The 14,714-nt window shown below is 37.6% G+C and overlaps 1 non-coding gene across 1 annotated transcript; it reads left to right on the forward strand.

The window, feature by feature from the left end:
• Window positions 1-4,848: 4,848 nt before the first annotated feature.
• Window positions 4,849-4,921, forward strand: TRNAR-CCU (transfer RNA arginine (anticodon CCU)). The gene has a single exon. It is a non-coding gene; the product is annotated as a tRNA-Arg (tRNA).
• Window positions 4,922-14,714: the final 9,793 nt, after the last annotated feature.

A 14,714-nucleotide genomic window follows, 5' to 3' on the forward strand; every position in this document is an offset into this window, starting at 1 on the left:
ACAATTGCCTGCCTGAACACAGGACTTGCGGCGCAAACGAATACAAGCTAACACTAATAATCCTCCTTGAGGAACCCGTCAACCGACATATTCGGGTCCGCGGCAAAAGCATTGATCAGGGGGATTGGGATGGCTGTGATGGCTTCTTCCGCCTCCATTACCACCGCAGCCGTACCCTCCTTTAGCTTCTTTTGTACGATGTCAGGGTACGGAGGTGTCAAACCGCAAGCTTGGATCACCTCCAGCACTGCCTTGTTGATTTCGTGGTCCTTCACCGCTTCAACGTAGGCGTTAAACTTATCGGATACGGGCCCGGAATCCATCACCTTCTGCGCAATGGTAGGAAGGGCGGTGCGAAGCTTTGATAAGTCCGCCTCTGCCAGTTCGCGGAAAGTCACCGCGTCATCCTTTTCCCTGTTCACCCTCTCCAGCTCCACCCGCAGACGCTCAGTCTCCCCCTTAGCTTGGTCAACCGCACCAACCAGCTCGCGGTTTTTCTTCCTTTCCTCAATCAGGGCGGTTTTTGTTTCCACCGCAGTCGCCTCCGCCGCTTTGCGTGCCTCCTCTGCGGCATCCCTGTCTTTCTTAACCTGATCAACCCCCGCTTGCACTAGCCCTAGTTCTGTTTCTTTCCGCACGGCCACTTGATACAAGTTAGTGGAACGGCGGGCTTGATCCGCAACCATGCCAAAAAAGACAAGGCCATTTTGGATGAAGGCGTTGAGCGCCTGATTAAAGGGCAGTTCGGCTAGTTGGTTGCGGAACTCGGCCGGGAAGATTTGTTGGAGGAAGACGGATTGCTCTGCGGCGTTTTCCGCCGATGACTGGGTGAGCTGCGCCAGGTTCACCAATCGGAAGCTACAGTGTGGCGGGGTTGGTGTGGATTCGGAGTCCAGGTGTATCGTCTTGTCCTTTGACTCGGCGGTAGCTTCAAGGTCCGGATTGATCCGCGGTGGGGTGTGATGCGTCTCTTCAACATGCTATGCGTATCAGTAAATGGTTACATAAATGCAAACTTAAGTATGCGGTATGCGCGATGGGGGAACGCTTACCAGAAGATGGGGGAGGTAGATCCGCAGAACGGGGTTCGATGAGAACGAAGTTGTCGTTCCGCTTGTCCTCCCTCTGTTTGGGAGTGAGTTTCTTCTTCTTCTGTTGGGGTTGGGAGGCTTCGGCGGCCTTGCGCTTATTACCGGAGGTGGCAGGCGCATTCTCGCCAGTTTTCTCCTGCTCCAACTGCTGGTTGACATTCTGCTTGCGGAAGGAGATGCCCGCGATCTCCTCCGTAGTCAATACTTTCTTCATCTTCATCTCTGCAAACATGCACGCATGCGTTAGCACATATAAATAGCAAACTGTTATATTAGTACGTGATTATACTATTCCTACCCTTTCCATCCTGTCCGACTATGGCTGGACGCACATCTTCCCATGGCCAGTGTGCGGATATCTTCCCTAACCGCAACATCACGTTCCCGTATGACCGGTGCACCAGCTGTGCGTTAGCGCACTCCGCCAATAGTTTTGTTTCGTCGTCATCGAGGACCGGGGTTTTGTTCACACCCTTCTCCACCTTCTCGCACCATATAAGCGTTTGCGGAAAATTGGTACCAACTACAGTTTGGTCAATGTAAAAGAAAGTTTCTTTCCAGTTACCCGCATTCGACTTTGGGGTCTTGGTGAAATTTTGTCGGGCGAAGAAGGTGAACCAGGATTTGTGGTGATTGGCTAAGCGGTATAGATGACAGAAAACTTTCACCAACGGTACCTTGTTGAGTGCGGCGCACCACATCTCAAACAGTACTATTTTACCTATGGCATAAGGGTGTAGTTGCCCTAATCCCACTCTGAAGTGATCTAGTACGCCTAGGAAGAAGTCGGAGGGGGGAACCCTAAAGTTGCCATGCTTGAACGCATGTTCGTAGATGGCCACCTTCTTCTCCGGTGGCTCGTGAGCACGTTGATTGGGCAGGGGTGGCACCGGATTGTACTTTGCTAACGGTGGGCATTGTTTCACTAAGTAATCAATGTGTTTCTGCTCTATAATCGATCTAACACTATCTACATAGGTCTCGTTAGCCTTAGTCATTTTGAATAGAGTGATTGGAGAATTACTAACCTTTAGACGGTGGCCGGAGTATTTAGGATTTGATCGGAATTGAATATAGCAGCGTATTGGGGAAGATTGAAGCAGAAAAATGGAAATGTGTGTGAATTGGGGCTATTTATAGTGACGATTTGGTGTCATGGGGTGGAATGGTGTGATCGTGGCTGTACACGTGTTACGCGATCAACGGGTTGCATTTTCAGTGCGCGCGTGGATGTCAGTTGGGTATTGTTACCTATGAGCGCGTGGCTGACACGCGCCTGCCAACTGCCACTTTACGTCTTGTCAGCCGAATGGGCTTCTGCGATAGTGACAGGCATTAAATGACCTCGAAACGCACGCGGAACATTGAATGCTAGCCGTTTTCTTGTTTTTTCCGCTTAATAGTTTGATATCATATGTCTTGCGCCATATAATATCAAACTGGGGGGACATAATGATACCGCAACCCGCATGCGCACCCCATATGTATGCGGGCACCCACTAGTGTGCGTATGCGTGTACTCATGTGCGTTATGCGGTATGCGGATTCGTATCTAATGCCTTTGTTCCCGATACAGCGATTACTTGGCTATCAAGTAAATATCTTTTCCATAATTACATCCGTGATTCGGGGGAGTTCGTTATGGAAAGGATTGCCATTATCTCGGATGGTTCTAGAATTAGGGTTTGCCTATATATACAAACCCTAACGATCATTCTAAACGCAATCACCTTACGTAATCATCATCTAATACACGTCTTACATAACCAACATTGCCGAGCATCTTCTAAAGGTTAACAAGTTAGTTTCTTGATTAACTAGTACCTACGACCTTATTTGGGGCCTTCTAATCGACGATCGTCATTAAAGGTGGACTTAATCACTTGGCCACCCCGCCGACATCATCATGCCGGCCAGGGTTATTCACGGTAGCCGGACCGGAGAGCCTCGTTCTAAGATCCTTAAACCCCACTAACGTATTGAGCAGGCATGTTAAACCCTATGGTAAAAATATGCATGATCAATTATATACGCAGAGTCAACTATATACATTCTTGAGAGAAAGCCTTCCCGTATTGAGCATTAATATTTTCTTTAACTAACAATTATCAACGGTATCATTTATAGTATAACATTCTTGTGTCAGAAAGCTGTCAACCTGATATCAACCATGTTATTTTTAGCAGTTGATGCAATCTAATAATCGATAACGATCAAGAAGATATATATATAGTAGCTGGAGAAAAAGAAATGAAGATGAACAGCACCACCATATATGTCAAAATGAAGTGTCAAGATTAGGTGGTGGTGGTGGTCAGATGGGCCTGGGTAACGGTTCGAAACATGTTATTACAAAACGAGTAATTGTTATTAGTGGGTCGTTTGGGTTGACCCAAGACACTTTTTGTATAAAAATTTACTGTTCTATAAATAAAAATTGTGTAAAAAACTGCATATGATAATCTATTGCATAAAGTGAGTTATGAGGTTGCTGGACCAACAATAAGAGTTAGGATAATTTCAACCCATGGCATCCATCTAAGATAAAAACATGTTTCAAATCAAAATTGCAACCTATAATGTTTACAAAATGAAAAAAAATATATATATTCTTATTAATTTGCTGTAGCATTATAGGCAACAAATAAGCTCGAATATTGTGTGATCAAATCATAAAGGTTTTAAAATGTATACTTGCATAGTTGCATAAATAAGACAATAGAAAAGTAACAAGATGCCGAACATTAACGAGAGGAACTGCAGTAGGCCCTGCCAGGAAGAAAGTACGAAAGGGAAGAACATAGGGCTCAAATAAGTGATCTGTGATCATCTTAGCATGTCGAATTTCAAAAGCTTATTCCACAACATTACTTGATTAAGTAGATGTGGTAAAAGCAAACCCATACAGTCCTTGTTAATGTTTGTAAAATTAGATTACATTTCCTCGAAATGAACCTTATGCAACAACCACCATTTCACTCCGTTACCATAATCCTAAAGCTCCCACACTCGATAACTCGAATCATCCCAACGAAAGTTAGCATACCTAATAAGCACACCATTAGACACCCCCAATAAATGATTATGCGCCCATACTGGCTAAATTATCGCGTGTGGTAGCTCAATGGTTCTACATTATTGCAAGGATTGTAAGTAAAAAAATACCACAAGTTAAAAGTGAGTAAACAGCCGTTTACACACCACAACACCGGTAATTCAATCCATAAAACAATTTATGATTAGAACTGAAAGGATAGTTGAAAGGACAATGATTTTAATGACTATAAGCTATGTATTGCAAAACATGTTGCACTAGTTCTTAATTATAAGCTAAAAGGGTAGTTGAAAGGATAATGATTCCAATTATGATGATTAATGTAACATATAATGAAATATGGAATTGAAATTAACGAACGAAAACAAGATGAAACAAACTTACAAAGATTGGCTTATTTCAATGGGAGACAAATTAGGATTTCGATTAATAATAATAGCTCGTCAGTGAGCTTATCAAATTGTGAAGATGATAATAAGATTACAGATTTGATTAATTTTTGTTTACTAACTGAAGATATGTTAAACAGTACATCGGGTTCCGTCATACTACCACTAGTCACCACCGCCTGGAACTTCCGTTTTCAACGAAATTAGTTTGGGGGAAATTGCAGAAACGATTTTAACAAAAAAATTCAGTTTGAAGTGAAAGAAAGGATTTAGTTGATATATATTTCTGTTACATCTAGGTGAGAATAAACAAGCGCCTGTAGCTCAGTGGATAGAGCGTCCGTTTCCTAAGCGGAAGGTCGTAGGTTCGACCCCTACCTGGCGCGCTTCCATTTTTAGTTTAAAACTCATGTATCTATTTTGTGTGATCAACTAATCATCAACTACTTATTACTAACAATATAAAGGTTACAAATTCAAATATGTGAGAGTCCCAAAACTTATAATACCACTAATCTTTATTCCTTCCACCTCCGCCACATTATTGGTTTTTGCACAATCTCCACAACAGTGGCGAAACTTGAACTTCTATATTCATTCTGTATTGAGAGGGCCAAAAGTGTTTGATATATAAGCCGTTTTGCATTTATATATGCGTAGTTCTATACGCAAATAGTTAAAATGAATCTTAACACAACCACATATCGCGATATTTTAAGTAGATATAAATGTAAACAATGTAAAATTGTACGAGTAATTAAGTAGTTAAATAATTCTGAAACGTATTATCAAGTTATGTGTAAAGCTATGAACAATTTAACACATCAAACTTTAAAATATATTTTAAAAGAACGAATAAATTTAAATGGAAATAAAAAGGTGCAAGAAGAAAAAATCAAAATAGTTGGGAAAAAAAAAAAACTAAATACATGAAATTATAAACTTCATACTTTGACTTCATACCCCATGCCATACCCTATGTCATACCCTATGAAAAGTTATAGGAGGGCCACATAGACAAATCTAGTAAAATTTACCTCAACTAGTAAAATATTGAAACTGCTATCATAAAAGTGAGGGGAGGCCATGACTCTCTTACAACTATGCATAGTTCCGCCCATGCTCCACAACATGGCTAGGGTACCACCATTTCTTAGGAGACATTTTATTTCGATCACCTAGCACTTGAAATCAAATTACTTATTTCATAACAATATTGCTACACTTCTCTCGTTTGATTGCCAACAAAAAGTTACCGATACTCGCTCAATAATGATGATCTCGATCTTTTTGTCTGGAGATAGTGCAAGAGGAAACAAAGTAGCCATCACATCGATACATGATAAACAACATCAAATCATAATTAACGGAATATTAACTAAACACCCGTACTTTGACAACGGAAAACAATCTTAGTTAGAAATGAAAGAAGCTAGGCTTGTTAATGAAGTGAAGTCCGTTGATGACTTGGAACACAACAAGAATGATTACACCATGAATCTAGCTGAATTTTCGTTCATTAGAGAATAAATATGAAACAGAAACTTATTTACATGTTTTTAGTTTTAAGTAGACTTTTTCATACACCCAATGATCAAAACCACTTATTAAATGCCCACAAGGTCAGCTCTATTGCAATATCTTATGCAAGAAAAGGATGAACCAAATTGCAAAGTTTGAATTGGACCAAAATGAAAAATAAAACACAATGATAAATATGGGCGAAAAATACCAATTTAGTACCACAGTGAATCGTGAATTGCACATACAAACTTGTTTAATAAAGTGGAGTGATTGAGGAATGGATTAGTACCCGCAAAGCCAAATATATTGTTCGTTAGAGAGATTTTCAAGGGTAATACCAACACCTTAGCATTTTAATTGCCTACGAGAATCAGGACCGTCTGACTATTTTAATGGGTCATGTTCGTGACATAAAAAATGAACTTTTATAAACGGTAAATGTATAGTACATATATAAAAAAGATATATAATGCTAAAAAATTGTTCAATAGAAACGAAGTTAATGTGCGATTAAATTGTATAATAAATTAATTTTCATGCTTTGATCTAATCTATGAAAATAGATTGGTTGAAAAAAAAATCTGAACAATTAATTTGGAACATCATAAAATGAAATAATGGACCATAAATTTGGGACGGAGAGAGTAGGACTTTTAAAATTTTGGACCCCCACAAAATTCAAAGTCCTGTTCGGCTGCACACTTCGCACATGTGACCGAGACGCCCCTGATGAGAATCATAATACATCAATGAAATACATTTTATAACACACTGATACATTTTTACGTACACTTATACAATTTCCTTTTAACGATTCAAAGGAAATGTGCCAAATGAAGGATCAGTAATGCCAAAAAAAGTTTCAATTGAGGTTATACATACATTGGTAAAGAAAAGATTCATAATATTGTATAGTAGAAGTATGACTTGATCAACAACTTAACTTTTGAAAAAGATTTCTTGATAGTTGCTCTAGCTACGTGAACTGTCAACATTCAACCTATGATAAATTGAGTATTCATTGAATTTGAAGTCTATCAAAATTGATAACCATGAGTGTTTATACATTGAATCACTTCTAATATATATTACCATCCGTTACCATTCGTTCTCATCCTTTTTTTTTTTTTTTTTTTTAAAGCAAGATATATTACTCAAGCTTGAGAAGATACAATGTTTTAAGCATACATAACGGAATGGTTTGCAAAGGAAGCAAACCGAATGATTAGATCTCGAACACTAAATCTATGACTAAATATACACACTAGGATTATGTAGCCAAGTTAACCAATCGATCTTTCTTTTCTTCGATCTTTTAGAAATCCAATCGAAGGACTTGAGTTGAATTTCGTTTAGCGCGACCGAAGCGTTCCATGATTTGCCTCGAAACACTTTCTCATTCCTGTTTTTCAATATCAAGTAGGCACATACCCATTCTACCGCTTGCCATATTTTGATCCCAAGTGTAGTTGTTGACGATGGGCTCTTACCACGGAGGATTTCTCCAAGGCTAAGATTTGACATATTCCCATAACCCCACCATGCGAACACCCGGTCCCAAATATCCAACGAGAGCTTACAAAAGATCAAGGAATGCTCCACGGTTTCAAGATCATCGTCACAAACGGACACCTTACACTATGCAAATCTATCCCCCGCTTGTCTATCTCGAACAAAACGGGCAATCTTTTTTGACATGCCCGCCGTACAAATATTTCTAGCTTTTTGGGGACTAGATTATTTCTCATGGTTTCTTCAATATTCAAGTCTTCCTCAATTAGATGTTTATCAATAAGAAGAGATAGAGTTCGTACAGAGAAGGTGCCGTTATGTGAGATATTCCAGGAACACGTATCACACCCCGAGTTGTTGAAGTTATACTCCGCGATAAGTTTATTCAACTGCTCCAGTTCATCGAGTGTTCCCACAATTTAAACACCGAACCACCTGCTTCGACTCGATCACAGATTCTGGCCTGCTGGTCCAGTTCGAGTCGGTAAAGTCTCGGACATATCTCCCTCAGTCTTGCACCTGTTAGCCACCGATTCTCCCAGAACAGTAAGCTCGAGCTGTTATCCACTGTTTTGACGAAGGAATCTTTAAAGTTAATGCCGACATCCTGAATGTGTGTACCTGCAAAAATAACATGCCTCCAAGTGGTTGGTTTTAAAGATTGAATTTCTTCAATCCCCAATTCCAAACCACCGCAAGGACCATAGATACTCCGAATAACTTTAACCCATAGCGGTTTGGTTTCGGTATTGTACCTCCACCACCATTTTCCCAATAATGCAAGGTTTTTACTCTTTAAAAGTCCAAAATTTAAACCCCATGTTCGTAAGAAGAAACTACCCTATCCCATTTAACCCAAGCGATTTTTGAGTAGTGACCCGACCCGCCCCGAAAGAACACTCTTCTCAAACTCTCAATTAGTTTTAACACACTAGCCGGGGCGAGAAAGAGCGAGAAATAGTACAAAGGTAGGCTATTTAGGACCGATTTTAGAAGAACCATTCTTCCTCCAAATGACAACGAACGCATTTTCCAAGTTGAAAGTCTAGCTTTTATTTTCTCAATTACCGAATTCCAACTACTTGACTTGTTCATTTTCGCACCAATTGGGAGCACGAGATATGTGAATGGAAAGGAACTGACTTGGCCTCCCAAGATATTAGAAAATTGGTTAGTTTCACTCACATTCACCCCTATACCGAAAAGACAACTTTTATTGTAATTGATTTTCAAACCCGAAGCAAGCTCAAAGCAATTTAGGAGATTTTGAAGATTTCTCAAGTTTCCCCGGCTCCATTCTCCTAAAAATATCGTGTCATCCTGATGTGCGCAGAGGTGTATATGAAATAGCTTATATTTTACTAAGAAAAACTATTAAATACGATACAATTTTACACAAGATATTTATTTATTTATAGAATGGATATACCTAAACCTTGCTACAACACTTATAGGCAGTGTACCTAATCGTACAGTAGTGTAGTTTTTAGTAAGTCCGGTTCGTTCCACAGGGAAATCTTTTAAACAAAGCTTAATGCTATATTAGTTTTATTTTATAAAAATACAAATATATATAAGTAATATTATTATTATAAAGGGGGGTTTTTTACAGTTTAATGACCGGTTTGTCGATTTTAAAACTTTAGTCGCAGTTAAAACCTAATGTAAAATATTAAATAAATAAAAGACTTAATTTAAAGCGTAAAATAAATAACGATAATCAAATTGCGATAAATAAAAGTGCGATAAAATAAACTTGCGATAATTAAAGAGTACGATAATTAGAAGTGCAATTAAATATGAAAATAAAGGAAATTAAATATGAAATAAAAGAATTATGCTTATTTAAACTTCCGTAATCATGATGTTTGACGTGTTGATTTTAGTTTTATGCCCATGGGTTAATTGTCCTTTGTCCTGGATTATTTAATATGTCCGTCTGGTTTTTTTCCATAACAGTCCATCAGTCATAAATATAAAGTGCGAGTATCCTCGTCAAATTATCCTTATACTCGAAGTCAAATATTCCAACTAATTGGGGACTTAAACTGTAACAAGGTCTTAATACTTTGTTTAATAATTACACCAGGATATCGACTGCATGTAACCCAAGGTTTTAATACTTTGTTATCAATTATGCCAAGTGTCCTTGTACATAATTTCACCCCTGTTTTAATAATTCTATAGACTATTAATCCATTCCCGTGTCCGGTTAAATGAACGATTATTCGTACATATAAATATCCAACCCATCGTGTCCGATCGAGTGTATATGGTTATTTATAGGTACGTCCAATTGTAAATCTTTATATTAAAATTAACAAACTATCATTTAGTTAAACAAATATAAAGCCCATTAATAGCCCATAGTCTAATTTCCACAAGTGTCGTTCTTTTGTCCAAACCCCAATTATGGTACAAAGCCCAATTACCCAATTTTAGTATTTAGCCCAACATCATGATTACTTCGTTTTAAATAAGCATAATAATAATTTAGCTACGAGACATTAATGTAAAAAGGTTGAACATAACTTACAATGATTAAAAATAGCGTAGCGTTACACGGACAGAATTTCGACTTACACCCTTACAATATTCGCTAACATACCCTTATTATTAGGATTTAAAATTAAAATTAAAATTATAATATATATATATATATATATATATATATATATATATATATATATATATATATATATATATATATATATATATATATATATATATATATATATGTATGTATATATATATATGTATGTATATATATATATATATATATATATGTATATATATATATATATATACACGTTGAGAGTTAGATGGATGGATATATTACGTTCACCAAACTGCGAATTTATAGGCCTGTGAACTGAAAAAGGAGCTTATGCGATCGCATGAGCTTTGCTCTTCAAGGCCATGCGATCGCATGGCCAGCTGGGGAGGCTCACATGCTCTTGTTTTTTCTGCCGACGGTTTTTATAATATAATATAATATAATATATATTAATTTTAAGAATTAATTATATATTATATTATATTCATGTGCATAGTTGACTTGTAATTTTTAGTCCGCTGCGTCGAGCGTTGAGAGTTGACTTTAGTCCCGGTTTCGGATTTTCGAACGTCCTTGCGTACAATTTAATATCTTGTATTTTGCGTTTTGAATCTTGTACTCTTGTAATTTTGAGACGTTTCTCATCAATAATTGGAACCTCTTTGATTGTATTTTGTACTTTTGAGCTTTTTGGTCGTTTGCGTCTTCAATTCGTTGAGTCTGTCTTTTGTCTTCACCTTTTATTATTTAAACGAATATTACTTGTAAATAGAACAATTGCAACTAAAAGCTTGTCTTTCTTGAGGGATAATGCTATGAAATATATGTTCGTTTTTAGCATTATCAAATATTCCCACACTTGAGCGTTGCTTGTCCTCAAGCAATATAGTCTTGAAATACTAGAATCACTTCTTTATTCTTCACACTTTGTACATCAGTGATTTCTATATGGCGGTATAAACAATGGTAGTAACGATGTGGTTTACAGTCCCACATGACTATAAAATTTAGATCCATTAGGGAAATTGGATCTTTATAAAAACATTTGATCTTTTGAAAATTAAATCTAGCTTTTACCCTAGATGAGTTTTCCGGAATAACCCTTCTCCGGTGTTTGCAAAATGTTTTCGTGGGTTTGGTGGGTTTCAGATTTGAAAATTTTAGCTCAAAAACTTGTGGTTTTGTGTCACCCACTTACTAACCTTGTATTGGGAAAGCAACACATCCAGTATACTTGCTCTGTATATTACCTTTCGGTAAACTACCGTCCGGTTGTAAAGGAAAGCGTTGAACAAGCAACTGTTAAGGCAATGTCCCTTGACATGCTTTTAATTATGGTCTATAACGTATCGGATGCAATTACTATCCTTTGTAGGAGCAAGAGTAAAGCTCACCCTTATAATTTTCCGGTCTGGCACAAGGTCCTGTCTTTGACCATGCTATGCAACCACCGTTCTTACGGTTGACACCCGATTTGGTTCAGGTGACCTAATGAATTCCAGGTGAATTCCTAGGATTTTACGTTCAAAGGTAATGAACGCATTGAAAATGTGTTTTCAGAAAACAAATCGGTTTGTAATTTTGATCAAAATATTTTCTCGTTCAAGCTCGAGTTTAGATATCATCGAATTCCATGAGTTTGTAATTCTCGATCTTTAAGGTCAATCTCTAGGATTGAGTAATATCAGTCTTAAAAGCTGATTTTTGATCTTTTAAGGAGATTATCCTTTCTGGGGGTCTGATTCATTAGTCTTATCAAGCTAATTTGCACGGCGTCCTCCCCATTTTACAAGACTGATCCTCTCATGGATAGGATAAGTCTGATCACTTGGCGACCCTGTTTGATGCTGAGGTCCGTGAATTTCCTGCTGATTTTAGTGATGACTTTTCTAGATTTTTTTTTCAACCTACAGCTGGTCTGGACGACAACTTCATGACCTAAATCAAGAAGCGCGTTTCTTTTTCGGAAGACTTTACTTCCTTTTAATGATGGAATTGATTCATCGTGTAGATCCATCTTTTCTTTCAAATATATTACAGTAAATCGGGTAAAACTTTTTAGTTTAGTCCAAAGCAAAAGTATCTTCAATTATTTGTTACAGAAATATGTGACATATGTTTAAAATAACTTGGTAAATTTTCCCACACTTGGCTTTTATTTTCTTTTATTTTCCTTTTTATTGTCCTCTATTCCATTTTAAATGAATTTTAACATTTTGGTTTGTTTCTCAATTTATGTCCTTTCCGAGGTAACAATAATTTCAGTGTTAACACCTAGTTTTATCGTTCATAAATATGTATAAACATGATTTTGAATTCATTTAATTGAAAATTTTGAAAAATTTTACTAGAATTGGGTAGTCAGTATATAAGACTAGGGCTGTTCTTTATTATCAGAGAGCACTAGATTCTAATACAACTACTGCTTTACTAGTATTTTTAATGGTAACCAAGTGTTTTAAGTTAAAAAAATTTTTAAAATTCCGAAAGAATTTAACCCCTTCCCACACTTAAGATCTTGCAATGCCCTCATTTGCAAGAAATCAGTCACAATTTATTGAGGGTGATTAGCGTAGAAAAATGATTAAATTTTACCAAAGTTTCCAAACATATTGGCATTTGTTTGCTGAATGATAAATGGTGCACATCATTTGTTCATTCCGTCTGTTGGTACATCACATTTGTTTTTCGTTTTGTCGTCAAAACTAGCTTTTGATGAACTTAATGCCAGTCTTTGAAAATGCGCTGTTTTACCCTGTTTTTTACAATTGACAATATACATATAATACAAATATAAACATGCATGATAATTTGAAATGGGACTTAAAATCCCACTTTCAAATCCTAAATGTGAAATATTAGTACACAATAATAATAAAAATGATAAAAATTACATAAATATATCCAATAACATAAGTTTAAACATGAGAAAGTAGAAAGATAAAAACATAAAAATCATAAAAATAACCAATGGAACTAAATCGGTCTGGATAGGGGTTCCAGTTCATCTCGTCAGGTGGGTTCCATTGTTGGTTATAGGTGTCCTGATAGGCTTGGTTATAGTCATACCGATTAAAGGGTGGTCGGATGTCGGGGTTGTGTGGTGGAAAATGAGCAGGTCGAGTAGGTACGTAGTTATTTGGTACCTGATATGATAGCTGGCTCATGATTTGGTGCTGATGAACTAACTAGCTATTGTGTTGGCGTCGCCTATAATCCTCGTATACTCGCTCGGAGTTCCACTGCTCGTACATACTATGTCTGGCCGCGTTCGTCATTGATTCCTCATCTATACGAACGTGGACATCAAGAATAGCATCTTGAAAGACATCCCTAATGTCTTCCGCTTCCTCCATTTCCTCGCCTGAGCCCTTTCTACCTGTGGATGAGGGCCCTCATAGGGTACTGCCTGGTTGCGTCTACTTTTCAATACCTTAGCACCCACATAAACTTTCAATCCTAAAGGCTCAACCTGTTCTCTACAAAGCTGTAATGGACCCCCTTGGTTCCTATCAACACCTAAATACTCTCCAATGAGAGTAACAAAAATACCTCCTCCTATTATACTCCCGTCCTGCATTCCTTCTACCATTTTAGATAAATAAAAACCAACACAGTAAGGGATATTGACAAAGCTTCTAGGATCCCGAATACACTTTAGGTAGAATAAATCATGTAAGGTTATTTTTTCTTTATTGTTACCTCTTTGTGTAATCGAGTTAGCCAAAAATCTATGAATGATATGAAGCTCGGCTCTGTCAATATGTGTATAGGAGTGTCCTCCCGCTCGTGTAAAAACATCAAAATGTGACATACGCCTCCAAATGGCATCAGTGTCAAAGTTGCTATCTACCCTTTCACCACGATAAATCAAACTCATACAATCGGGTAGTAGAAATTCACTAGGAGTGTAAATCTGTAATGCCCTGGCCATGTCCATCATGGACATTCTGTACATCCTACCGCCAAGGACAAATCTAAGAAAACTTCTATCATCTAACCTATCTACATCTACATTTAACGCTATAGTACTCATCAACTCAACATACCATTCCTTATATACAGGTCTACGAATGGTGAAAAGACGTTCCCAATCTGTAAAAGAAGAACTGCCATACCTTTGTACCAAATGCTGTCTAACACGGTTAGCTAGATGGACCGTTTCCAAAGGATTCCAATCAATTACCCACGGCACCTCTACCTCTTTTGTTACTAATTTAAATTTATTAGTTTGATATGCCGGGTAATCTCTCCATCGTCTATCGAATCTCAAATTAGGATGCAATGTGTGTTCAGGAATTGTTGGGTATTCTACAGGCGGATGCGGGGGAAATACTGTGAATTCATTAGGTAACTGTAGCGGATCATAATAAGGTACGTGCTGATCAGGCTGATGTTGTGGTTCCTGTTGTGGTTGTTGTTCAGGTTCATATTGCATTTCTGGTTCTGGTTCTGGAGCTGGAGCAGGCTGTCTAGATGATGATGATCCTGAACCTCCAGTATCGGCTTTCTGCAAAACACATTAAACACAAAATTTGTGCATCCAAATATGCATTAGTGTTAGCAAAATAACAACGTAAAACAAT

Source organism: Rutidosis leptorrhynchoides, chromosome 7, assembly GCF_046630445.1.
Source record: "Rutidosis leptorrhynchoides isolate AG116_Rl617_1_P2 chromosome 7, CSIRO_AGI_Rlap_v1, whole genome shotgun sequence".
Classification (NCBI taxonomy): domain Eukaryota; kingdom Viridiplantae; phylum Streptophyta; class Magnoliopsida; order Asterales; family Asteraceae; genus Rutidosis; species Rutidosis leptorrhynchoides.